Raw genomic sequence first — 26,224 nt, forward strand, 5'->3', positions numbered from 1 at the left:
TTGAACATTTTTTGGCATTGTAAATTTTGGGGATTAGAATGAAAACTGACCTTTTCCAGGGTCAGTACGACCCTCAGTGGTAGATACAATGGTCATCTGAATTAAACTCACCCATTCGCATCCGTTGTAGTTCACTGATCCTAAGATGTCATTGTTCAATCTTACCATCTCTTGCTTGACCATTTCCAATTTACCTTGATTCATGGACCTAACATTCCTGGTTCCTGTGCAATATTGTTCTTTATAGCATTGGACTTTTACCACCAGACACACCCATAGCTGAGCATCATTTCTGCTTTGGCCCAGGTGCTTCATTCTTACTGGAACTATTAGTAATTGCCCTTCACTCTTCCCCAGTAGCATATTGAACACCTTCTGACCTGGGGGCTTATCTTCTGGTGTCATATCTTTTTGCCTTTTCATACTGTCCATGGGGTTCTTCAGGCAAGAATAATGGAGTTGATTGGCATTTCCTTCTCCAGTGGGCCACGTCTTGTCAGAACTCTTCACTGTGACCCATCCAACCTGAGTGGCCTGGCACAGCATGGCTCATAGTTTCATTGAGTTATACAAGCCCACAAGTTATTCATCACAATGAAGCTGTGATCCATGAAGGGGGAATTAGATAATGGATGTCATGTATTTATCACAGTGCCTTAACTATTACTGCTGCTGCTGCTAAGTCACTTCAATCGTGTCCAACAGTGTGCGACCCCATAGATGGCAGCCCACCAGGCTCCCCCATCCCTGGGATTCTCCAGGCAAGAACACTGGAGTGGGTTGCCATTTGCTTCTCCAATGCATGAAAGTGAAGTCGCTCAGGCGTATCCAACTCTTAGCGACTCCATGGACTGCAGCCCACCAGGCTCCTCCATCCATGGGATTTTCCAGGCAAGAGTACTGGAGTGGGGTGCCATGGCCTTCTCCATAACTATTACTACCTGCCTCAAAACCAGGGAGCAGATAAGTTTGTCTTGGGAGAGGGTAGAGAGAGGAGAAGGGGAATGAAAACTAAATCGGGGAAGCCAAACTTTAAGGAGAAAAAGGTACCCTGCAAATGATTAAGGGAATGATTAGAGAGTTAAGAGGAAAACTTGAGGGACTTACCTGGTGGTCCAGTGGTTAAGAATCACCTTCCAATATAGGGGAATCACCTTCCATCCCCAGTCGGGGAACTAAGATCCCACACTTCATGGGAAAACTAAGTCAGTGTGCTACAACTAGAGGGAAGCCCGTGTCCATGCGCTGCGACGAAGACTCAGCATGATCAAAATTTTTTAAAAAGAGGAAAACTTACCCTTTTTTTAATCTGGAAAACTCCTACTTATCGTTTAAAGCCCAGTTTTCTCATTCCCTCTCTGTGAAGTCTTCCTGGGCACTTGACCACAGCCTCACACTCTGAGTTAGTTGTCCTGATGCTCCGGCTCCCACAGCATGCTGCAAGTTCATGTGTGCTGAATTTGTATGTGCTCTGTCGTGTCTGACTCTTTGCAACCCCATGGACTGTGCCAGCCAGGTCCCTCTGTCCATGGGAGTTTTCAGGCAGGAATACTGGAGTGGGTTGCCATTTCCTTCTCCAGGGGTTCTTCCTGACACAGGGATTGAAGCCTCATCTGCACCTCCTTCATTGGCAGTCATATTCTTTACCAATGCAACAGCTGGTACTCCTCTTTTCTTGAACCTGTCATGATTTGTTGTGATTCTCTGCTTTTATTGTGATTGCTGCCTCAGACTGTGAATGAGCTCCCTGACAGCAAGACTGCCCTGGCTGCATCTTTTGCCCCTAGTGTGGGGCCTGGTGGCTAGGGGAAATAATATTTAATACAAGGTAATACTTGATGATTGATTACCCTGTGCCAGGCATGCTAAGGGCTTTGTACTTATTAAATCATCTGATCCTTATGACAACTTTTATAAGGTAGATGCTATTATTAGTCCCATTTTACAGATGAAGAAAAGGAAGAACTGAGAGGTTAAGTAGTTTACCGAAGGTCATAGCTAGTCAATGGCATAGCTAAGCTGAACTGTGAATTTCGGTGGCCTGGCTCTCTAGCCTGTACTGTTAACCATATACTACATTGTCTCTCACATGTCATCAGTTCAGTTCATTCACTCAGTCGTGTCCGACTCTTTGCGACCCCATGAACTGCAGCACGCCAGGCCTCCCTGTCCATCACCAACTCCCGGAGTTCACTCAGCCTCATGTCTATCGGGCAGGTGATGCCACCCAGCCATCTCATCCTCTGTGGTCCCCTTCTCCACCTGCCCCCAATCCCTCCCAGCATCAGAGTCTTTTCCAATGAGTCAACTCTTTGCATGAGGTGGCCAAGGTATTGGAGTTTCAGCTTTAGCATCAGTCCTTCCAAAGAACACCCAGGACTGATCTCCTTTAGAATGGACTGGTTGGATCTCCTTGCAGTCCAAGGGACCATCAAGAGTCTTCTCCAACACCACAGTTCAAAAGCATCAATTCTTTGGCGCTCAGCTTTCTTCACAGTCCAAGTCTCACATCCATACATAACCACTGGAAAAATCATAGCCTTGACTATACAGACGTTTATTGGCAAAGTAATGTCTCTGCTTTTTAATATGCTGTCTAGTTTGGTCATAACTTTCCTTCCAAGGAGTAAGCATCTTTTAATTTCATGGCTGCAGTCACCATCTGCAGTAATTTTGGAGCCCCCAAAAAACAAAGTCAGTGACTATTTCCACTGTTTCCCCATCTATTTCCCATGAAGTGATGGGACCAGATGCCATGATCTTCATTTTCTGAATGTTGAGCTTTAAGCCAACTTTTTCACTCTCCTCTTTCACTTGCATCAAGAGGCTTTTTAGTTCCTCTTCACTTTCTGCCATAAGGGTGGTGTCATCTGCATATCTGAGGTTATTGAGATTTCTCCTGGCAATCTTGATTCCAGCTTGTGTTTTTTCCAGCCCAGCATTTCTCATGACGTACTCTGCATATAAGTTAAATAAGCAGAGTGACAATATACAGCCTTGACATACTCCTTTTCCTATTTGGAAACAGTCTGTTGTTCCATGTCCAGTTCTAACTGTTGCTTCCTGACCTGCATACAGATTTCTCAGGAGGCAGGTCAGGTGGTCTGGTATTCCCATCTCTCTCAGAATTTTCCACAGTTTATTGTGATCCACTCATATGTCATGGACAGTGATAACTGTTAATTGAAATGATGAAGAGTGTTACCAAAGCCAAAGAAAGAGTTCAGTGAGTGCATTAGTCAGCTTCAGCTCAGTCATGCTGCAATGACAAATAACCCCAAAATGTTAACTTACAGAAAAGGGTGCATGGCAGCTGCAGGCCAACTTTGGTTCTGTTGTACATCAGGGCAGCCCCTATCCAGAACAAAGCTGATCTCAGGTGAGGGGGAAGTAGTACATGTGTTTGTTAGAGATGGCTTGTACTACTGACAGCCGAAATGATATGGACCTAACAGAAGCAGAAGATATGAAGAGGTGGCAAGAATACACAAAAGGACTATACGAAAAAGATCTTCATGACCCAGATAACCACAATGGTGTGACCACTTACCTAGAACCAGACATCCTGAAATGAGAAATCAAGTGGGCCTTAGGAAACATCACTACAAAGCTAGGAGAGGTGATGGAATTCCAGCTGAGCTATTTCAAATCCTAAAAGATGATGCTGTGAAAGTGCTGCACTCAATATGCCTTCAAATTTGGGAAACTCAGCAGTGGCCACAGGACTGGAAAAGGTCAGTTTTCATTCCAATCCCTAAGAAAGGCGATGCCAAAGATGCTCAAACTACCGCACAATTGTACTCATCTCACACACTAGTGAAGTAATGCTCAAAATTCTCCAAGCCAGACTTCAATAGTACATAAACCATTAACTTCCAGATGTTCAGGCTGGATTTAGAAAAGGCAGAGGAACCAGAGATCAAATTGCCAACATCCATTGGATCATCGAAACAGTGAGAGAGTTCCAGAATAACATCTATTTCTGCTTTATTGACTACACTAAAGCCTTTGACTGTGTAGATCACAACAAACTGGAAAATTCTTCAAGAGATGGGAATACTAGACCACCTGACCTGCCTCCTGAGAAATCTGTATGCAGGTCAGGAAGCAACAGTTAGAACTGGACATGGGGCAACAGACTGGTTCCAAATAGGAAAAGGAGTACGTCAAGGCTGTATATTTGCCAGGAGCCAGCGTGAGGAACTCTGCCCATGGCAAAGGTCACGAGGAAGGAGGCTCGGCATATGCAAAGGCGGGATCGAGCCTCAGGAGACCCCCTGTTCCCAGGCATCTTCCTCCAAAACCAGAGTCTGTCTACTTACTGCTTTATGCTCTCATCTACACCTCTGACTTTACGGGGGGCTGTCCCCCACCACCTCTCTCGGAGAAGGAGTTAACTTACAGCTCCAGTTAATAAGAATTCCTGTGCGTGACAAGAGTATTTCAACTTACAAACTCCTCTGAAGTTTCTCTAGCCTGCCTGAGCAGGTTCGTCTGGCCACATGTGATTGTTCAAAGCCTCCCAACCGTGACAGGCATGAGATGTTTTAACTTTCTAAATACAGATCCTTTTGAGAAGTCAGAAAATTATTAGTATAGTATAGTGAGTTGATTAGAAATTATATTGGTGAAGGGTTTTTCTTTTGTTGGGCCAATGTTTGCTGCTAAGTCTCCATATCCCCTGCCCTTATACACATATATAACTAGCATATAGGAGAAATAAGTATTAACCTTTGAGATTAATCATGTTAAACCTTAGGCTAAGTAAATTCCTTTCTTAATTGTAACCCACTGCATCCTCACCCTGTAGGAATGCAATTTTATATGGTGCCTTCGTAGGGTGGCGCCTGGTTTAAGAAAAATCACCCCTGGAAAATAGGTTTTCTGGTTGACTGACCATTGTCAGAAAGAAAGGACCATAAAATGTCAGCAGGCCTCATGGCCAGAAGATGATGTAAAACCCATAAGACCCTTGTATACATTTATATGAAACACCTGATTTTGATAAAGTTCATGTCTGACCCCATGTGACTCTGTATTCTATCTCTACGTGTAACAAAAAGTATATAAGTGAACCTGGAAAATAAAGAAAACGGATCAGTTCCTGGAAAGACGGATTCCCCTGTGCCGTTCTTTCTTGTTCTCCGTTTTACTGGTTGAATTCCCATCTGGAGCGTGGATTCCCGTTAAGCCTGCTAATTATGCCTGGGCTTCTAAAATGCGACCAGGGAGGCCGTAGTGCCTCCTCTTCTTCGGGAGAACGGGAGGATGCCTGCAGCCTAGGTAGGTGGTGCAAACCTCTTGTCTCGAGGTTTTATTGGTATTCCATGTAAACCAAGTTATTCAGCCCTTTTTCTCCACTGATTTTTCCCACTGAGCTATCCTTATTAAATCTCTCTTTATATCTTTAATTAATACTTAATTAAGCTATTGTTTTCCTGATCACTGACACCATCTCCCCTTCAAATTCCCTGGATCCACCGGGGCTGGACCCCGGCGTATATTGTCACCCTGCTTATTTAACTTACATGCAGAGTACATCATGGGAAATGCTGGGCTGGAAGAAACACAAGCTGGAATCAAGATTGCTGGGAGAAATATCAATAACCTCAGATATGCAGATAACACCACCGTTTTGGCAGAAAGCAAAGAAGAACTAAAGAGCCTCTTGATGCAAGTGAAAGAGGAGAGTGAAAAAGTTGGCTTAAAACTCAACATTCAGAAAAAAAGATCATGGCATCTTGTCCCATCACTTCATGGGAAATAGATGGGGAAACAGTGGAAATAGTGAGAGACTTTATGTTTTTTTGGCTCCAAGATCACTGCAGATGGTGACTGTAGCCATGAAATTAAAAGATGCTTGCTCCTTGGGAGGAAAGTTATGACCAACCTAGACAGCGTATTAAAAAGCAGAGACATTACTGTGCCAACAAAGGTCCGTCTAGTCAAAGCTGTGGTTTTTCCAGTGGTCATGTTTGGATGTGAGAGTTGGTCTATAAAGAAAGCTGAGTGCCAAAGAATTGATGCTTTTGAACTGTGGTATTGGAGAAGACTCTTGAGAGTCCTTTGGACTGTGAGGAGATCCAACCAGTCCATTCTAAAGGAGATCAGTCCTGGGTGTTCACTGGAAGGACAGATGTTGAAGCTGAAACCCCAATACTTTGGCCACCTAATGTGAAGAAATGACTCATTTGAAAAGACCCTGATTTTGGGAAAGATTGAAGGCAGGAGGAGAAGGGGATGACAGAGGATGAGATGGTTGTATGGCATCACCGACTCAATAGACATGAGTCTGAGTAAGCTCCAGGAGTTGGTGATGGACAGGGGAGCCTGGTGTGCTGCAGTCCATGGGGTCGCAAAGAGTTGGACACGATTGAGCGACTGAACTTAACTGAAGCACAGCAATAAAAAAGAACAGTGATGTTGGGTCTTAAAGCTTCTGTCCAGAAATGGCACAGGCTGTGGAAATGCCAGAGGTCACATGCACTCACATTTTATTTGCAAAAGCAAGTCTCCTGGCAATACAGCAACCGAGGAGACTGGGATATATTTCTCTCACTGGGAGGGCCCTGGTAGGAGGAGCAGTGAACATCCATGAACAATAATATAATCTGCTTCCTGAAGGAATCAGAATGAAGACTGAGAAAAGCTCCTTGGAACTGGCCTCAAGGAGTTTGTCCATTACTTTTAACAAGGGAGTAGTTTGAGGTGGGGGAGGTATGAGTCAAGGTTCCTCTTTCTTGAGGCTGGGCCAGGAAAGGAGGGAGACAGCTGGCAACCCGAGGAGTGGCCAAGTGGAAGGGAAAGTGTCTTCTAGAAAGAGGTAACCAGTTTATTAGCCTGAGTGTCATTTTTAGTATCAACCAATCTCTTTCTGCCACCGTAGTTTTTCTATCTTCATGCTAGGGATGACAGTAAGGAAGACAAAGAATAAAAGAGAACGAGTTTCATTTGAGGATGCTAAATGTTGAGGTCCTGCCTAAGGGAAAAGAAAAATAGAAAAAGCAAAGTTAGCTCCCCACTGCCAGAACCAAGCATTTTCATAAACATGGGGAACCTTGGGGGTCAGTAGCGTAAGGAGTGTCAATGATAGGAGGTGTGGGAAATCCTAGAGCAGGTGAAGATCTATCATTTTTCTGGGGACTGGAGTGTGGGGTGGGATGAGGGGCAAAGAAAGCATAGAGTCTCAGAGCCCTAACCCCACCCGTGATTCAGAGCAAGGCCAGAGACCCGAGACACCCTACAGCCCCCCTCCTTACCCAGTGTACAGTAGGGGCTTTAGAATGTATAGCTGCCCACTGAGGGTTGATGCACAGTGGACAGTGGTGACAGGTGGATTAGAAGAGGGCTTGAGAGAGTTGCAAGGAGCTCAAAGGAGAGACCTTTGTGGACTGATGACTGGAAAGCAAATGGGGACAAGGACAGCCCTGCAGGCCCTCTCAGGAGGAGCCTAGTGTGGTGGTCAGCAGCCGCCACTGCTATTTTTATAGGCCCACAGTCCCTTATCTAGGACCAAGTGTGATTCAGAATTTGGAGTTCTTTTGGACTTTAGACAAAGGTGACATGGGGTAGAGCAGTGCATTATGTAACGCTGTGAGTGTGGTCAGGGGCAGCCCCATGTGATAAAATACATGAATATTTCTGCAGTAAAATGTATGAGATGCCTAAGGGTTATACTCATATCCTTCAAATCAGAATGTCTTTCAGGTCAGATTTTGCTGTCAAGGTACTTTTGGTGCCAAATTTTAAAATCTTTCCTAAGGCGTCCTGGGAGTCAGCCTGCCTCATTCCCATCCCTCCTCCCACTCCCCCAGATCTGAGTGGTCAGCAAGTTGTATCTGCCCTATCTCCTTAACACCTCTCATGTCTGTGTCCTTCCTTCCATCCCTCTGGCTCCATCCTGGTTCAGGCCACCTTCCCCTCTCACCAGGATTATCTCAGCTGCCCTCTGGCTGACCTCCTATGGCCTCCAGTTTCTCCCCAGTATTGCTCTCAGAGGAGCTGCTCTAGAATGCAAACTTTTGGCCTGGCTGGGGTGTTCCATCAGGAGACTGAAATGATTAATGAAAAACTCCGGCAGAACTAAAGAATGCCAACTTTTCTTTAATGGCCCAGCATATGGAAACCTGGGCTTTCCAGGTGGCCAATGCACCCAGCTGCTAATGCAGGAGACTTAAGAGATGTGGGTCCAATCCCTGCGTCAGGAAGATTCCCTGGAGGAGGGCATAGCAACCCATTCCAGTATTCTTACCTGGAGAATCCCATGGACAGAGAAGTCTGGCAGCCTACAGTCCATAGGGTCGCAAAGAGTCAATCATGCCCGAAGTGACTTAGCACCCATGGAAATCTATCTATTGGGAGTCCACTAACCAGGAGACATTATGCATGTTCCCAGACAGAGGTAGAGGGAGCTGAGGCCTCCCAAATCCACACTGAAATGTAAGCTGCTGCTCCCCCACATAAAGATGGTTCTGCTAGGTGTGAGAAGCCCTCATCTCCTCCTGGCTCCTGCCTGACTGCTTAGACAGGAGCTGGTTATGTGCCTGCCTGGTGCAGGTAACTAGCACAAAATATACATCTCAGAGTTAATTTCTCAGGCCTAGGAGGACCAGGGTTCAGTCAGCCTGAGAGCTCTCCTTGCAACTCCCAAATCCAATGCTGACCTGCAGAGGGCCTGGCTGGCCGCAATCACGATTCTGTTTCACAGGCTACATCGGCCCATCTGGCAAGAACCAAAGCAGGCCAAGGGGTCAGCTATGCCTGCTTGGGCCCATAAAGGTCAAAGGCCTTCTCAAGGCAGAACAGCAGCCTTTGGTCCCAGCTGCTGCATGTATAAAAAAAAAGAGAGAGAGAGAAATGCAACTTAGGGTTCTTACTGTTCTAGCTTCAGTGATCCTGCATGATCACAGGGCTTCCGTTTCACTCTCGCTTTTTGGCCATCATGGTTCTCCATAATTTAACTTTAAAATAATTTTTCGTTTATTTTTTAGCCTCAAAGCTTGCAGGATTTAATTCCCTAACACAGGGATTGAATTGAGGCCCTTAGCAATGAGAGCATGGAGTCCTAACCACTGGACCGCCAGGGAATTCCCTGAAGAATCATTTATTGAGGAAGTATTTATCTCAAGCCCTGTGTTCAACTTTCTGCATATAATTTTACTGAGTCATCACACCTCTCAGGCTGTGTCAGAACTGTCACTATCCTGTTTCCTGTTTGGGAAAATCAAGTCCCAGTCTGGTTGATTGCTTGCTTGAAATCCTGCAGTTAGTGAAAGCTCCCACCAAATGGCATTTTCTTTGGTGGTAGATCACTGTCATTGGCAGATACTTTCTGCCTCTCCCTGTTACATATCCCTGCTTTGTGAAACTTCAGCAAGAGCGTAGGACTTGCTTTGGCCAATGAAATGTGGGCAGAAGTGACATACATGGCACTTCAGGGCAGAGCTTTTGAGGGCCAGTGCAGAGTTTCTATGTTCTCTTTGCCCTGCCTCTGCAGACGCAGAAACCTGTGTTGAGATGGATCCTCTCTTGGACTAGGTCTTTGAGAACCTGCCTTGAGGTAAAACCCCTATTTGATTCACATGAGTGTAGAGTATGAGCAAGAAATTTATTTTGTAGACTTTCCCTGGTGGTATAGTAGATAGGAGTCCACCTGCCAATGCTGGGGGCCCAGGTTTGATCCCTGGTCTAGGAAGATTTCACATGCTGCAGAACAACTAAGCCTTTGTGCCACAACTACTGAGCCCACACTCTAGAGCCTGTGAGCTGCAGCTACTGAGCCCACGAGCTGCAATTCCTGGAGCCCAGGCACCTAGAGCCTACAGCCTGTGCTTTGCAACAAGAGAAGCCGCTGCAATGAAGAGCCCTCGCTTGTTGCAAATAGAGGAAGCCTGTGCACAGCAATGAAGATCCAGCACAACCAAAAAGAACCAAAGTGATTTATATAAAAAAGAAATTATTTCTGTTGTTTCAGGCTACTGAGGTTGCCCCTGTTATTTCTTACCATAGCAAAACCAAGTCCATCCAAACTGATCTATCCCTCACTGGGGTTAAAATAAAGTGGCTGGACAAGAGGCTCTTGCCAAGTGAACCGAGACCTACTTACCATGGACTTTGAGTTTCAGTTACCCACCTCCCACCTACCAGAGCACACCCACTGTGCCTTCCTGGGGCTCCACAACCTCCCCCCTCCCCCGACCTGATATCCATTCCCCAGTCTGCGTAACTTGCTTCCTGTCCCTTTGCCATCCAAACCACAATGCTGAGATGTAGTTTTCTAAAGAACTGGCTAAGCCCAAGCCACTTCAACAAGCAAAGCCTTTCAGCTCGCAGTGTTTTGAGGTCACTGTGTTAATTTCCATAAATGCTGCCAGCCTACCAAGAAAAGGCTTATGTTGTTAATAGCAACCTATACATGCTTTGGGGGGAAGGCTGCACATTGGATACTGCCTGTGAAAAAGGAGCCAGAAGTTCTGTTGGAAAATGATGATGCAGAACAGAGGGCAATGGGTTGGAATTGCTCCTAGAACATTTACTGAGCACCTACTCTGCCTAGTGGTCAGAACTTTGTGGTCCCTGTGTCAGGGATCTCAGATGACAGTAGACACAGACAAGAGTGAGCAGAGGATGAAAGCACAGTGTGATAAATGAGGTGGGCTGGTTAATTTAGTCACTCATTCATCTGATGCATATTTATTGGGCTCTTCTGATATGCTAGGGACTGGACATTTACTGCAAACCAGAAACAGGGGCTCTCACTGCCCTGCTGATTCTTTTTTACGCTTAAATTTTTTCTTTTACTTTCGGCTGCACTGGGTCTTTGTTGTGGTACACGGGCTCTTCGTTGCCTCATGCACAGGCTTTCTCTAGTGGTGGCGAGCGGGGGCTTCCCTCTAGCTGTGGTGTGCAGGCTTCTCATTGCGGTGGCCTCTGCTGTTGCAGGGCACAGTCTCTAGGCCATGCAGGCTCAGTAGTTGTGGTGCATGGGCTCAGTCATCCTGCAGCACGTGGAATCTTCCCAGACCGGGGACAGGACCGCGCCTCCTCCATTGGCAGGCGGATTCGTAACCACTGGACCACCGGGGAAGTCCCTGCCCTGCTGAAGTTTCTAGTCTACCAGACACCAGAGAAATATACACAATGTACTAAGGAAGCATTTAGTAGAGGTGAATAACCTGGGATTGGGGTGGGCATTCTGGGATAACTTTACAAAGGACATGACTCCAGAACTTAGTCCTGAAGGATAAGCAGGAAGGAGGCAGCAAAGAAGAAGCAGGAAGAGCATTCCAGGAAGAGGGAACTGTTTAAGCAAAGGCCTTGAAGCATGAATCAGCTCAGTACACTTAGTAAGTGCAAGTAGTTTGGTGTGAGTGAAACATAGAGTTTATACTAAAGAGGAGAAAGAGATAAGGTGAGAAATTAGTCTGACAGGCGCTTTTTATCTCAAAGAGTCCTAAGTTCCAGGTTCACTTGCTTGGACTTAACCTGAAAACAGTAGGAGCCGTAGGAAGAGTTTGAGTTGGAGTGCTTATTAGTTAGAAAACAGGCTCAACTACTATAACAAAGACACCAAAATAACTATGGGTTAAACAAGATAGAAGTTTACTTGTTGCTTATGCAAAAACCCGAGTAGGTAAGCCACAGTGGGCATGGGGGTTCCACAATCCTCAGGGACCTTGCTGGGCTCCTTCCCTCCTGTTGTCCAGACATCCTTAATATACTGCTTCCTTCCAGTGGTCCAAGAGGGCGGCTTCAGCTCTGATCATCACTTCTGCATTTCAGCCAGCAGGGAGGAATGAAGGGGCTGTGGAAGACACACTCCTTTCCTTGAAAGGCATCACCTCCAACTTGCACATATCACTGTCATTCATTGCTCCATCCAGAATGTAGTCTCATGGCCACCCCTGGCAGCCAGAGTGCCAGGAAACATAGTTTTTATTCTGGACAGACATGTGCTCATCTAAAAGGTAGAGACTCTTACTAAAGGAATGAGGGACACTGGGGGACAACGAGCTGCCTTCATCAGGGAGTGATAATCCTATTTGCCTTTTGAAAGGTCTCTCTCAGGAAGGGTGGAGAACAGACTGGATGGTAAAAGGTCAGAGCCAAAAGTATAATCCAACGGGAGCTACTGAGGCTTGAGCCAAGGCAGACACATCTAGGGTCAGAGAAGTGGACAAAAAAGGCTTAGGAGATATTTGAAAGTTGAATGGATAGGACCTGGTGGTCAACTGACTGTACTTCTAATTCACTGTACTTATCATAATACTGTGCCTAGTACAGTACCTGGCACACAGTACGTGCTTATGAGTGAATGAATATATGAGGTGAAAGGGGAGTGAAAAAGTAAGTGAATGAATGAGGCGAGACAAGAGGAGTCAAGAACAACAGTAATATGGCTTCAGCAACTAGTTTGAGGAATATCAACATTTAAAGGTAAATATCAGACAGGTAAAAAAATACCAGCTCTAATCTATTACTCCTCCTTTCCTGATGGGCTCTTGCCTTCCCCCACCTCCTATGATGTTGCCAGCTGGTTCCAAAACTTTCAGTCATTTTTGGTTTTTAGTTCAGTCTCCGGAGAAGGCAGTGGCACCCCACTCCAGTACTCTTGCCTGGAAAATCCCACGGATGGAGGAACCTGGAAGATTGCAGGCCATGGGGTCGCTGAGGGTCGGACACGACTGAGCGACTTCCCTTTCACTTTTCACTTTCGTGCATTGGAGAAGGAAATGGCAACCCACTCCAGTGTGACTGCCTTGAGAATCCCAGGGACGGGGGAGCCTGGTGGGCTGCCGTCTACGGGGTCGCACAGAGTCGGACACGACTGAAGCAACTTTGCAGCAGCAGCAGCAGTGCAGTTTCTCTCTCTCCTGTTTTCCTATTTTTTTGGCTGCCCCAAGGACATACCACACAGTCAAAGACTTTGGCATAGTCAATAAAGCAGAAATAGATGTTTTTCTGGAACTCTCTTGCTTTTTCCATGATCCAGCGGATGTTGGCAATTTCATCTCTGGTTCCTCTGCCTTTTCTAAAACCAGCTTGAACATCAGGGAGTTCACGGTTCACGTATTGCTGAAGTCTGCCTTGGAGAATTTTGAGCATTACTTTACTAGCATGTGAGATGAGTGCAATTGTGCGGTAGTTGGAGCATTCTTTTGCATTGCCTTATTTGGGATTGGAATGAAAACTGACCTTTTCCAGTCCTGTGGCCACTGCTGAGTTTTCCAAATTTGCTGGCATATTGAGTGCAGCACTTGCACAGCATCATCTTTCAGGATTTGAAACAGCTCACCTGGAATTCCATCACCTCCGCTAGCTTTGTTCGTAGTGATGCTTTCTAAGGCCCACTTGACTTCACATTCCAGGATGTCTGGCTCTAGATTAGTGATCACATCATCATGATTATCTGGGTCATGAAGATCTTTTTTGTACAGTTCTTCCATGTATTCTTGCCACCTCTTCTTAATATCTTCTGCTTCTGTTAGGTCCAGACCACTTCTGTCCTTTATCGAGCCCATCTTTGCATGAAATGTTCCCTTGGTATCTCTAATTTTCTTGAAGAGATCTCTAGTCTTTCCCATTCTGTTCTTTTCCTCTATTTCTTTGCATTGATTGCTGAAGAAGGCTTTCTTATCTCTTTTTGCTATTCTTTGGAACTCTGCATTCTGATGCTTTTATCTTTCCTTTTCTCCTTTGCTTTTTGCCTCTCTTCTTTTCACAGCTGTTTGTAAGGCCTCCCCAGAGAGCCATTTTGGTTTTTTGCATTTCTTTTCCATGGGGATGATCTTGATCCCTGTCTCCTGTACAATGTCACGAACCTCATTCCATAGTTCATCAGGCACTCTATCTATCAGATCTAGTCCCTTAAATCTATTTCTCACTTCCACTGTATGATCATAAGGGATTTGATTTAGGTCATAACTGAATGGTCTAGTGGTTTTCCCTACTTTCTTCAACTTAGGTCTGAATTTGGTAATAAGGAGTTCATGATCTGAGCCACAGTCAGCTCCTGGTCTTGTTTTTGTTGACTGTACAGAGCTTCTCCATCTTTGGCTGCAAAGAATATAATCAATCTGATCTCGGTGTTGACCATCTGGTGATGTCCATGTGTAGAGTCTTCTCTTGTGTTGTTGGAAGAGGGTGTTTGCTATGACCAGTGCGTTCTCTTGGCAAAACTCTATTAGTCTTTGCCCTGCTTCATTCTGCATTCCAAGGCCAAATTTGCCTGTTACTCCAGGTGTTTCTTGACTTCCCACTTTTGCATTCCAGTCCCCTATTATGAAAAGGACATCATTTTGGGGTGTTAGTTCTAAAAGATCTTGTAGGTCTTCATAAAACCATTCAACTTCAGTTTCTTCAGCGTTACTGGTTGGGGCATAGACTTGGATAACTGTGATATTGAATGGTTTGCCTTGGAGATGAACAGAGATCATTCTGTCATTTTTGAGATTGCATCCAAGTACTGCATTTCGGACTCTTTTGTTGATCATGATGGCTACTCCATTTCTTCTGAGGGATTCCTGCCCGCAGTAGTAGATGTAATAGTCATTTGAGTTAAATCCACCCATTCCAGTCCATTTCAGTTCACTGATTGCTAGAATGTCAACATTCACCCTTGCCATCTCTTGTTTGACCACTTCCAATTTGCCTTGGTTTATGAACCTAACATTCGAGGTTCCTATGCAATATTGCTCTTTACAGCATTAGACCTTGCTTCTATCACCAGTCACATCCACAACTGGATATTGTTTTTGCTTTGGCTCCATCCCTTCATTGTTTCTGGAGTTATTTCTCCACTGATCTCCAGTGGCATATTGGACACCTAATGACCTGGGGAGTTCCTCTTTTGGTATCCTATCATTTCGCCTTTTCATATTGTTCATGGGGTTCTCAAGACAAGAATACTGAAGTGGCTTGCCATTCCCTTCTCCAGTGGACCACATTCTGTCAGGCCTCTCCACCATGACCCGCCCATCTTGGGTTGCCCCACAGGCATGGCTTGGTTTCACTGAGTTAAACAAGGCTGTGGTCCTAGTGTGATTAGATTGACTAGTTTTCTGTGAGTATGGTTTCAGTGTGTCTGCCCTCTGATGCCCTCTTGCAACAGTTACCATCTTACTTGGGTTTCTCTTACCTTGGCGTGAGGTATCTCTTCATGGCTGCTCCAGCAAAGCACAGCCGCTGCTCCTTACCTTGGATGAGGGGTATCTCCTTACCGCCACCGTTCCTGACCTTCAGCGTGGGATAGGTCCTCTAGGCCCTCCTGTGCTGCGCAGCCACCACTCCTCGGGTTGCTCCTCCCAGCTGCTGGATCATGGAAAAAGCAAGAGAGTTCCAGAAAAACATCTATTTCTGCTTTATTGACTATGCCAAAGCCTTTGACTGTGTGTATCACAATAAACTGTGGAAAATCCTGAAAGAGATGGGAATACCAGACCACCTGACCTGCCTCTTGAGGAATCTGTATGCAGGTCAGGAAGCAACATTTAGAACTGGACATGGGACAACAGACTGGTTCCAAATAGGAAAAGGAGTACGTCAAGGCTGTATATTGTTACCCTGCTTATTTAACTTATATGCAGAGGACATCATGAGAAATGCTGGACTGGAAGAAACACAAGCTGGAATCAAGATTGCCGGGAGAAATATCAATAACCTCAGATATGCAGAGGACACCACCCTTATGGCAGAAAGTGAACAGGAACTAAAAAGCCTCTTGATGAAAGTGAAAGAGGAGAGCGAAAAAGTTGGCTTAAAGCTCAACATTCAGAAAACGAAGATCATGGCATCCGGTCCCATCACTTCATGGGAAATAGATGGGGAAACAGTAGAAACAGTGTCAGACTTTATTTTGGGGGGCTCCAAAATCACTGCAGATGGTGACTGCAGCCATGAAATTAAAAGACGCTTACTTCTTGGAAGAAAAGTTATGACCAACCTAGAGAGCATATTAAAAAGCAGAGACATTATTTTGCCCACTAAGGTCCGTCTAGTCAAGGCTATGGTTTTTCCTGTGGTCATGTATACATGTGAGAGTTGGACTGTGAAGAAGGCTGAGCGCCAAAGAACTGATGCTTTTGAACTGTGGTGTTGGAGAAGACTCTTGATGGTCCCTTGGACTGCAAGGAGATCCAACCAGTGCATTCTGAAGGAGATCAGCCCTGGGATTTCTTTGGAAGGAATGATGCTAAAGCTGAAGCTCCAGTACTTTGGCCACCTCATGCGAAGAGTTGACTCATTGGAAAAGACTCTGATGCTGGGAGAGATTGGGGGCAGGAGGAGAAGTGGACGACCCAGGATGAGATGGCTGGATGGCATCATGGACTCAGTGGACGTGAGTCTGAGTGAACTCCGGGTGATGGTGATGGACAGGGAGTCCTGGCGTGCTGCGATTCATGGGGTCACAAACATTCGGACACAACTGAGAGACTGAACTGAACTGAACAAGGACATACCAGATCCCAGTTCCCCAACCGGCGATGGAACTCCCGCCCCCTGCAGTGGAAGTCCAGCATCCTAACCACTTGACTGCCAGGGAATTCCCTAGTTTTTAGTGCAGTCTTTAGTTTGAGGCATTACCTTGGTTTTTCCTTTTTTAAAGATCAATCAATATTGGATTCAAAGTTGCAGTAGGCAGGACCTGTGGCAGGAGAGGAGACTGGTGTGCTCTGATCTGTCTCTTCCCTGCCCTCTGGTGGAGGAATGAGAAGGGGGAAAAAAAAAGACTTGTTTCCTTAGGTGTCTCTTGCTGACCTTTGGCTGACCCCTCGGTGACTGCTTATAGCATGGCTGTGTTCCTGTCATCACAGTTGCTCAACTCATTCATTATCTACAGACATGGTGCGTGGAGGTGCTTCCCACCGCCCCCCGGGCAAGGCCATGCTGTTCAAGGACTCTGTGACAAATAACTTCCTCTGCTGGCAGCCTTGAACTCCCTGACAAGGCTTGCTCTTAGCACCCCAATGGCCTGCTGCCCCCGAGCTTCTGCTCTCTGCAGCCCCAATACCAGGGCCCATGGACATGGGCAGAATTAGTCTTTCTTCGTCTTCTTGCCCATTTGCCACCTGGTCACCTCCTTGGTCATTTCTCTCCAGTGCCCTTAATTTGGCAAATGCCAGAGACTCCGTTGACACCCACGGGGGATGAGCAGTCAGACGCCCTCTAGTGGCACCTGGAACTAGATGAATACTTCTCTTGGATCTGTTCGCATTGTCTTGTTTAGTTGCTAAGATGCATCCCACTCTTTGCAACCCCATGGACTGTAGCCTTTGTTCGTGTAATTTTCCAGGCAAGAATAATGGAGTGGGTTGCCATTTCCTTCTCCAGGGAATCTTCCCAACCCAGAAAGACTGAACCTGCATCTGCTGCCTTGCAGGCAGATTCTTTATTGCAGAGCCTTCGGGGAAGCCTACGACTGTGTAATAGGGCACCCTGAGCTTCACGGGGACAAGCAATCAGCATTTGATCACGCTCAAGGATTCTGTGGGACAAGGATGTTACAGGGCACAGGGGAGATGCCTAGGCTCTGCTCACCTTAGGTAGCCTCCAAGATGGTTCCCAGTGAGCCGTTCCTCTGGGTTTTTACGTCCTTGTGTAGTCCCCTCCCACTTTCTATCAGATTGGTTTGTGTAACCAACAGTATATGGCAGAAGGGATAGGAGGTCACTTTGGAGTCTAGGTTATAAAAGATACTGTGGTTTTTGCCTCTCTCCCTCTTTTTGATTGACCTTTTCCAGATTTAATACTCTCAAGTGAAAAGCCTGCTATTTCTCCCGATGAAATATAATGCAGAGAATTTCCCAGCACATCCCAGGAAGGCTAGTAGAAATTACTTTGAATTCGGCAGACTTTTCTCCCTGAGGAAACCTGGTAATTGTGTTGAATACACTCAGGGACTGTACCTCTCTTTTCCAGCAAGAAGCCAGCTGCCATGAGTGATGACACTCATCTATGGAGAGACCCATCTAAGGAAGAACTGAGGCCTCCTGCTGACCCCAGAGAGAGATGACTGCAGCCCTAGGCCGACAACTTGACTGAACTTCACGAGAGACCCTGAGTCAGAACCATCCAGAGGTGCTCCTCTCGGATTCCTAATTGTCAGAAAATGTGAGATCACAAATGTTTGTTGTTTTAAGCTGTAGCATTTAGGGGATAATTTGTTATACAGCGATAGATAACTAATACATTGCTCTATGATGTCTGGACTCTTTGTTGGGAAGATTCAAATGGGTGGGGCTGGAATCACCTGGAGGCTGCTTCATCCATGGGGCTGGCGCCTGAGCTGGGATGGCTTGAAGGCTCAGCGGACACTGTCACCCTGAGGTAGGAGATAGACGGGCTCCAGGTTGGACATTTACTATCAGCCACCCTTCTGTTTGCATTTCCTGAGATAAGAGATACGTGGGCTCTAGCTGAGGAATTTATAACCAGCCCCCTGTTTGCTTTCAGAAATGGAAGTAACAACAGAAACAGGTAAATAGCCAGTCTTTACCTCTTGTAAACACCTCAAGGGAATAATCATGGCAAGGACAGTTCACTTCAGTTCAGTTCAGTCACTCAGTCGTGTCCAACTCTTTGCGACTCCACGCACTGCAGCATGCCAGGCCTCCCTGTCCATCATCAACTCCCGGAGGTTACCCAAACTCATGTCCATTGAGTCAGTGATGCCATCCAACCCTCTCATCCTCTGTCATCCCCTTCTCCTCCTGCCTTCAATCTTTCCCAGCGTTAGGGTCTTTCCAAATGAGTCAGTTCTTTGCATCAGATGGCCAAAGTATTGGAGTTTCAGCTTCAACATCAGTTCTTCCAATGAATATTCAGAACTGATTTCCTTTAGGATGGATTGGTTGGATCTCCTTGTAGTCCAAGGGACTCTCAAGAGTCTTCTCCAACACCACAGTTCAAAAGCATCAATTCTTTGGCGCTCAGCTTTCTTAATAGTCCAACTCTCACATCCATACATGACTACTAGAAAAACCATAGCTTTGACTAGATGGACCTTTGTGGACAAAGTAATATCTCTGCTTTTTAATATGCTGTCTAGGTTGGTCGTAACTTTTCCTCCAAGGAGTAAGAGTCTTTTAATTTCATAGCTGCAATCACCATCTGTAGTAATTTTGGAGCCCAAGAAAATAAAGTCTGACACTGTTTCCATTGTTTCCCCATCTATTTCCCATGAAGTAATGGGATTGGATGCCATGATCTTAGTTTTCTGAATGTTGAGTTTTAAGCCAACTGTTTCACTCTCCTCTTTCACTTTTATCAAGAGGCTTTTTAGTTCTTCTTCACTTTCTGCCATAAGGGTAGTGTCACCTGCATATCTGAGGTTATTGATATTTCTCCCGCAATCTTGATTCCAGCTTGTGCTTCATCCAGCCCAGCATTTCTCATGATGTACTCTGCATATAAGTTAAATATGCAAGGTGACAATATACAGCCTTGACGTACTCCTTTTCCTATTTGGAACCAGTCTGTTGTTCCATGTCCAGTTCTAAGCGTTGCTTCCTGACCTGCATACAGGTTTCTCAAGAGGCAGGTCAGGTTGTCTGGTATTCCCATCTCTTTAAGAATTTTCCACAAACTGTCTTGTTTGTGGAGAGAGACAAAAACCCTGTCTGAGTAAAGGATAAGGAAGACATTACACAGGTGCAGAAAGGCTTCTTGGAGTCAAAAATCAGGGGATAATTCCAGACCATAATGAGTCTTGCTCCTTCCAGAAGCCTTCACTTTGAGATCCATCTTGGCTCAGGTATGCCGGGGCACCCAAGGGAGGGTCCCGAGACAAATTAACCAGGGGGTGGAGTCGGTGATTGGGGGACACAGCAAGGTGATTGGCCTGAGGGAAGACAAAGATCTGAAAAACTGCCCCTGTATAAAGGAGTTAAACCTTCCAAAGACAGACTCTCTGTGAACTCGCCCATCTGCCTTTCTACACATACTTTTCTTTTCAATAAGCCTTTTACTTTACCGTCTGCCTCCTTGCCTGAATTTGTTCTTGACTAGGCAAGCAAGACTAGGGACCTTAGCCCTAACTGCTGGCTCCTGTGGTCCAGTGGTTACGCCTGGAAAATTGAGGCCTGGGAAATTGAGACCCTGCTTCCGGTTACCACTCACTGCTGCTTGCTGCAAGCTGCTGTTTACTTCTGTACGTGTCCGAAATTAAGCCGGAGGGACAACACACGGCCGGTTCACGTGGCTTGACTTCTCACAGCAAAGTTGCTGGTTTCTTGGAGAGGGATTGTCTCAAGAGGGACTGTCTACAGAGTGAGCTTTCCAAGAGACTAAGGAAGAAGTTAAGGTTCCTTTCGGCCCTGTCTCAAAAGTCACCTGGGACACTTGTTGTATTCTGTCTCCAAGGTCAGCCCAGATTCAAGGGGAGGGGACGTGACTTGTCCTCTTGATGCAGGAGTGATCAGGTCACATTGCAGAAGGCCCAGTGGGACGAGACATACTATGGGGGGCACAGTTGGACATAGCTGCCCAGATGCAGGGAGCGGAACCAATCCATTGCTCCCTGCTCTGCCCACGGAGAGAGGGACACACCTCCACCCTGTGAATAGCACCCTGGGTCTGCTTAAAAGGCGTTTCCTGCCAGGCCCTGTGGGAAGCTAGCAGTCCTCCAAGCTTGGAAGGTGGAATACTTTTTGCCTTTTGTTCTCAGTCCTGGCTTCTGGTGTTAATCCTAACTTTCTGGATAAACAGAGAAGGTCCTGCCTGGTATCTTGTCCCACCAAGTCGCATTACCCTTTCTCTGCCAGTTACTGCACTTAGCACTGTATCTTAATCGGTCCTACACTCACCCTACTAGCTATCGCCCATTTTACGGACAAGGGAGTCTTCTAGCCAAAGTCACATAGCCAGAAGGTGGTAGAAGAGGGACTCAGCACCCTGACCCCTAAGTCCATGCTCCAGGGGTCCTGAGATTCCAAAAAGCCTACTGGATGTTGGAAGCTTAGCCCTGGTCTTTCTCAAGGCTCTGCCAAGGGTGAGGCCAGTGTGCAGTGTGAGAGGGAGGGGCTGAGCAGAGGTTCTCAGAGAGGCTTGCCTTCCAACCTTTGCCTGAGGGTTGGGGCTAGTTGGCAGGTGCGCTGTTTGGGTGAAAAGGGAGGAAACAAGAGAAGGAGAATCGGGATTTACCATCTTATTGAGTCTGTCCTCAACCAGTGAGATTTTCAGTGGCCTGGGATGGCAGCCCTGGACTCGGGCCCTTCTGTGTTTGTTGCCCTGGAGGCCCCTCTGTGTCCTAGAACCTCTGGGTGGCGATCTCTTTGAGCTCCCGAGGCCTGGGGATTCTGGATCTTGGAGTGATTTCTGGCGCCAGTGGACAGGTCTCCCACCAGTGTCCAGCCTGCCTGCCCCACCACTTGGCTCCCTGGTGACCCCTACTTCCTATCATGCCCCACTTTCAAGTTCCCAGCACTTACTGTCTAGGCAAGCACTGAGTTCATATTCTGTGCTGTGCTGAGTCACTTCATTTGTGTCCAACTCTATGTAACCCTGTGGACTGTAGCTGGCCAGGTCTTCCATCCCTGGGGATTCTTCAGGCAAGAATTCTGGAGTGGGCTGCCATGCCCGCCTCCAGGGGATCTTCCCAACCCAGGGATCAAACACACATCTCCTGTGGCTCCTGCCTAGGAGGAAGATTCTTTGCCATGGAGCCACCAGGGAAGCTCCGAGCTCATATTGGGGACCCGTAAATAAATGAGATACAGGGACTTCCCTGGTGCTCCAGTGGTTAAGATCCTGCTTATACTGCAAAGGGTGAGGGTTCATTCCCTGGTCAGGGAACTAAGATCTTGCATGCCACATAGTGCTGCTAAAAAAAAAAGAGAGAGAGAGACAGCCTCCGCCCTCAAACAGGTCACAGTTCGACAGGAGGAGAAACATGCAGAGTTAACTGCCAGTTGTCAAGTATCAACTGAAAAAAAGCACAACCTGAAAGTTGAGAATTATGATTTATTCAGTGGACATACTGAGGACTAAAGCCTCTCAGATAGCTCTGAGGGACTGTTCTGAAGAGCTAAGGGAGGAGACAGGACATATAGGGTTGCAAAAAAATCCCCCAGGTAGTCAGAATATCAAATGATTAATGTTAATTAAAGAAAAAGCTAACAAATTTAGCACTTTCTTGTACATGGGAAGATGCAAGAGTCTGGGCTTCTTGAAATCATTCTTTTGAAATGCATCTTAACTGTCTAGGGCCAGGATCCTGTTTATCTCCAGGCTGCAGTGGCCAATGGCATGATGGCCTCAACACCCTTTGTTTACTGAAATGGCAGGCGACATTCTTTGTCCTCACATGTCACAGGGCACACTGAAGAAGAGTAAGACTCACACTGAGGTGAGAGTGCCTGACTCAGCAATGAAAAGGAATGAACCACTGACACACACAACCACGGGGATGAATCTCACAATCAGCATTCAGAACGCAAGAAGCCAGACACAAAGGAGTGCAGGCGGTCCAACTCCACGTTTATGAAGTTCTAGGTCAGCCACAACTGTGGGTCAGGTATAGATAGAAATAAGATCAGTGGTTGCTTGGGGGAGCGAGGATCCACCGTGATGAGGCGTGAGGTGACGGCTGTTCTGAGTAACGTTCTGAGGATGCAGGGCCGTTGTGAGGAGATGGACACATTCCAAACCTCCACAGGAGTGTGAGCTTCAGGAGAATATTTGATTGTTAAAACTTATCAAACTGGGCTTGGGCTTCCTTGGTGGTCCAGTGGTTAATCTGCCTGCCAATACAGGGGACACGGGTTCGATCCCTGGTCCGGGAAGATCGCACATGCTATGGGGCAGCTAAACCCATTCGCCACAGCTTCTGAGCCTGAGCTCTAGAGCTGCTTCAAGAGAAGCCCACGCACCACAATGAAGAGTAGCCCCGCTTCTCTGCAACAAGAGTAAGCCCAGTGACGACCCAGCACAGCCAAAAACAAATCAATAAATCACATCAAGGGTCAAATATACATTAAAAATCTGATCAAACTGTATAGCTAACATCTATGAATTTCATTATATGGAAATTATACCTGTGATGGGCAGCTTTCAAAATTGCTCCCAGCAAGCCCTGCCGCCTCGGGTAATCCCTGCCTGCACATTGTATCAGGTTGGTCTGTGTGGTGACTAGAATGTGGCAGAAATGATGGCATGTCACTTTCGAGATTAGGTTATAAAAGATGCTAAGGTTCTGTCCTGTACTTTCTCTCTTTTATTTTGCTTATTCTGTCCAGTGTTAGGCATCCCCTGGGAGAAATGCACAAGGCGAAGAACCCAAGCTTCCTGGCTGTGTAACTGAGCTTCCAGTAAGAGGATCCTTCAGCCTCGGTTAAAGCTCTCATTTGTTTGCAACCTTGGTTGACCACAAATTCATGAAAGACCCTGAGCCAGGCCACCCAGCTAAGCTGCCTCCTGATTGCTAAGCCTCAGAAACGGTGTGAAAGAATATATGTTTGCTGTTTGAAGCCATTACGTTTTGAGAGTTATTTTGTTTTGCAGATGTAAATGACAAATACAATATTTCAACAAACTAAACATGTGGGAAGAACATCTTCTAAGGGCTCCTGGCCCAGAGAGCTTTCCCAGAGACCTTCAAGTGTTTTCTGTGACTCAGACTTCTGGGCTCCATCTCCACGGTGGGGAAAGGAGGGGCCTGAGCTCCGTCTAGACACCAGGAACTGGTGTCTCCAGAATAGCCACAGCCTCCACCCATGTCCACCGCAGGAGCCGGCTGCACACAGCGCCCAGGCCCACACCTGCAGAGCAGAGAGGACTCCAGAAATGCGCCCCACCCAACCTCACCCATGTGCACCTGCAGGGATCCACTCGGGGCTCAGAAGCTAACAGCAGCTACTATTTTGGGAACACTCTCTATGTGCCACGTGATGTGCAGAGCTGTGTGCATCTTTTAATTTACTCTTCTCAACAACCTTCTGCAGGAGATATTACTAAACCTGTTTCACAGTGGAGGGAACTGACGTTCAGAACACTCAAGCAAATTGCCGGGTCCACAGAGTTACTTCGGTGCGGCAGCTTTAGATTCAAATTCCGCTATGTTTAGGTCCCAAACTGGGAGACTAGAAAATAGAAGCTTCTGACCTGAAAATACTTTTATCATCCATTCCTTGTAAGAAGAAGAGACACAAGCTTCCATCAGAGAAAAGGGTGCCATCTCAACCCAGATTTCCCAGGGCAGAGATGTAAAGAGATTGTGGAGGATATCTGAGCCACCAAGAGTCTCAGAGATGGAGTCATGAAGAAGGGAACGTGGACCCAGAGAGGAAAGTGACTTTTCCAAGGGTTCCTGCCCAGTGCTCTTTGCACAGAACTGCCCTGTCCCTGACACATAAGAGGGGAATGGTTGCCATGTGGGGAAATAATACTGGGGTACAGGGTAGCTTTGGGGTGGGTGAAGGAGAGAAAAAGGGGAGCCAAGGTAATAGCAAAATGGGCATCTCAGTTTTGTCTTGGGTCATCCCCACCTTGGCTAGGGGATACATAAACCAGCATCACAGATTGTCCCATGGAGAGCCTGGGCACCTCAGAGAACATCACAGAAAAGCTCCAAGACAGAGCCAGGCCCGTGGCGCCACCTGCTGAAAAGCACTGTGCCCTCACTGCTGTGATTCATTCATTTAATAAATATTTATTGACGATCTGCTTTGTGCTAAATACTGTCTTAGGAGCTTAGGATAGTTCAGTGAACACAAGAGACTTGCCTTTATGAAGCTTAAAGTACATAGGCTTAATATATAAATTCTAAGATCCTGGAAAGTGAAAGGTGCCATAAAAGAGGAAAAAGTATGAAGAGGGAAGAGGACCAAGAGTGACAACAGTGTGTGTAGAGGGGTGGGTTGAAATCTTTAAAAGGGTGGTTGGGGAGGCTCCCTTAAAAAGGTTTCATTTGAACTTTCAGAGGCTTAAAGGAGGTGAGGGTATGTCACATCCGGAGTGAGACAGTTGTGTATCTGGAGGAAACACTCTCCAGGCGAAATACACCCTGATATATTTGGGGTGAAGGGAAATTATGTCTGCTACTTACTCTCAGACAATCTAGAAAAAAAATAAGTTATATATACATACAATATTTATGTGTATATTCACATAGAAAAATATACTTGTACAGAGAGAAAAAGAATGAGAAAACTGTTAAAACGTTAATATTTGGGGAATCTGGATGAAGGGGGGCATCCAATTTTTAGGAATTTTCTGTAAGAAATTCCAAAGTAGATATTTTTTAATAGATTTATACTATTAAAAGAAAAGCATTCCAGGCAGAGGGAGCAGCTTGTGTAAAGACCCTAAGATGAGAGCATGCCTGGACTTGTGAAGGAGACATTCAGGGTGCCAGCAAAGAAAATACAGATGGTCTCTCACTTATGATGGTTCAGCTTACAGTGTTTCAGCTTCACAATGGCGTGAAAGCGATACACATTCAGTAGAAACCATACTTTGAATTTTGAAGTTTGATATTTCCCCAGGCTGGTGATATGCAGTACAATACTGTTTTGTGATGCTGGGCAGCAGCAGCCGCAGCTCCGGGTCAGCCACATGGTCACAAGGGTAAAGCACACGTATACTTAGAACTATTCTGCACCCACACAGCCATTCTAATTTTCACTTTCAGTACAGTATTCAATAAATTACGTGACGTATTAAGCACTTGATTATAAAATAGGCTTTGCACTAGATGATTTTGCCCAACTGCAGGCTAATGTAAGTGCTCTGAGCCTGTTTAAGGTAGGCTAGGCTGAGTTACGATGTTTGGTAGGTTGGATGTATTAAATGCATTTTCAGCTCATGATATATTCAACTTACAATGAATTTATTGGAATGTAACCCCATCCTAAGTTGAGGACGATATGTGAAGGGAATGCATCAGTGTTTATTACCTGCCTAGCATGCATCCCTCTTCTTCAGGTAACAACACTCCTTTGGGGAGCTACCCCTGCCCCACTCTCCTTCCACATTCATCCTATCTCCCAGCTCGGGGGAGGGAGATGGCTGGAAATGAAGGTCCAGCCAATCAGACACATGCATATAAAGCAACAGGCCCAGGGAGACACAGTCCTGGGGTCCAGGGCTGGCAGATGGGGTGACAGCCTGCCTGAGGAGAAAGCCAGCCTCGCTAAAGGCCCAGCTGAGACTTGAAGCAAAGTTTGGGTCTCAACTTTTATTCCTTGGTGGCTTAGATACATGAGGCAACAAATTCTTTTTTTGCTTGGGC

At 46.2% G+C, this 26,224-nt stretch overlaps 1 long non-coding RNA gene across 1 annotated transcript; it reads left to right on the plus strand.

Moving 5' to 3' along the window:
* Positions 5,110-24,538, plus strand: LOC108638640. The gene is made up of 3 exons (XR_001920009.1): positions 5,110-5,283; positions 17,917-18,108; positions 23,232-24,538. It is a non-coding gene; the product is annotated as an uncharacterized LOC108638640 (long non-coding RNA).

The sequence above is a fragment of the Capra hircus genome, chromosome 2 (genome assembly GCF_001704415.2).
Source record: "Capra hircus breed San Clemente chromosome 2, ASM170441v1, whole genome shotgun sequence".
In the NCBI taxonomy this organism is placed as follows: domain Eukaryota; kingdom Metazoa; phylum Chordata; class Mammalia; order Artiodactyla; family Bovidae; genus Capra; species Capra hircus.